The sequence below is a fragment of the Corapipo altera genome, unplaced genomic scaffold (assembly GCF_003945725.1).
Source record: "Corapipo altera isolate COAL_440 unplaced genomic scaffold, ASM394572v1 60888, whole genome shotgun sequence".
NCBI classification, from domain to species: domain Eukaryota; kingdom Metazoa; phylum Chordata; class Aves; order Passeriformes; family Pipridae; genus Corapipo; species Corapipo altera.
The window spans coordinates 7,085-8,245 of NW_020885558.1; the positions used below are offsets into that span (position 1 = coordinate 7,085).

The 1,161-nt window shown below is 31.0% G+C and overlaps 1 protein-coding gene and 2 long non-coding RNA genes across 8 annotated transcripts in view; all 3 read left to right on the forward strand.

Annotated features, from left to right (window-relative positions):
- LOC113940613 overlaps window positions 1-732 on the forward strand; it is a 1,429-nt gene extending 697 nt beyond the window's left edge. The window contains exons 3-4 of one of the 4 annotated variants that reach the window (XR_003525500.1): window positions 29-399; window positions 704-732. This is a non-coding gene — a long non-coding RNA (uncharacterized LOC113940613). The other 3 variants (XR_003525498.1, XR_003525501.1, XR_003525499.1) reach the window with 3 other exon arrangements.
- The window catches only part of LOC113940611 (kelch domain-containing protein 10-like), a gene marked incomplete at its 3' end in the record, with an annotated part of 6,401 nt that overhangs the window by 2,677 nt on the left and 2,563 nt on the right, over window positions 1-1,161 (forward strand). The window lies entirely within an intron of this gene.
- The window catches only part of LOC113940612, a 962-nt gene continuing 641 nt past the window's right edge, over window positions 841-1,161 (forward strand). For 2 of the 3 annotated variants that reach the window (XR_003525495.1, XR_003525497.1), the window contains exon 1: window positions 841-1,105. This is a non-coding gene — a long non-coding RNA (uncharacterized LOC113940612). The remainder of the gene's footprint in view (window positions 1,106-1,161) is intronic. The other variant, XR_003525496.1, reaches the window with a different exon arrangement.

The following is a 1,161-nucleotide window of genomic DNA, read 5'->3' on the forward strand; positions in this document are numbered from 1 at the left end:
AAATTCTGAATGAGAACAAGGGATTTAGGTTTTATTTCCAAACCCCATAACTCCAAATGCAAACAGTGGACTTAGGTTTTATTTTCAAACCCAAAATTCCAAATAATGACAGTGGGTTTAGGTTTTATTTCTAATTCCCAAAACTCTAAATAAAATCAGTGGATTTAGGTTTAGTTTCCAAACCCCAAACTCCAAATGCAAACAGTGGGTTTAGGTTTTATTTCCAAACCCCATAACTCCAAATGCAAACAGTGGACTTAGGTTTTATTTTCAAACCCAAAACTCCAAATAATGACAGTGGATTTAGGTTTTATTTTCAAACCCCAAACTCTAAATAATGACAATGGGTTTAGGTTTTATTTCCAAACCCCAAAACCCAAATGAAAACAGTGGGTTTAGGTTTAGTTTCCAAACCCCAAAACTCTAAATACAAACAGTGGGTTTAGAGTTTGGAAATAAACTCTAAATAAAAACAGGGGTTTGTGGATCAAACCCCAAACTCTAAATGCAAACAGTGGATTTAGGTTTTATTTTCAAACCCCAAACTCTGAATGCAAACAGTGGGTTTAGGTTTTATTTCCAAACCCCAAAGTCCAAATGCAAACAGTGGGTTTAGGTTTTATTTCCAACCCCAAAACTCTAAATGAAAACAGGGGTTTGCAGATCAAACCCCAAAGCTCTAAATAAAAACAGGAGTTTGTAGGTTTTATTTCCAAACCCCAAACTCAAAAACAACTTTTAGGGCTCATTTTTATTGGAAAAACAACTTTTAACTCTTATTTTTATCAGAATAACAACTTTTAGGGCTCATTAGAACAACGTTTAGGTCTTATTTTTATTAGAAAAAGAACTTTTAGGTCTTATTTTTATTAGAACAAGAACTTTTAGGTCTTATTTTTATTAGAACAAGAACTTTTAGGTCTTATTTTTATTAGAATATCAAGTTTTAGGTCTTATTTTTGTCAGAATAACAACTTTTAGGTCTTACTTTTATTAGAACAAGAATTTTTAGGTCTTATTTTTATCAGAACAAGAACTTTTAGGTCTCTCTTTTATTAGAACAAGAACTTTCAGGGCGTATTTTTATCAGAATAATAAGTTTTAGGTCTTATTTATATAAAAAAACCAACTTTTAGGTCTTATTTTTATTAGAAAAAGAAC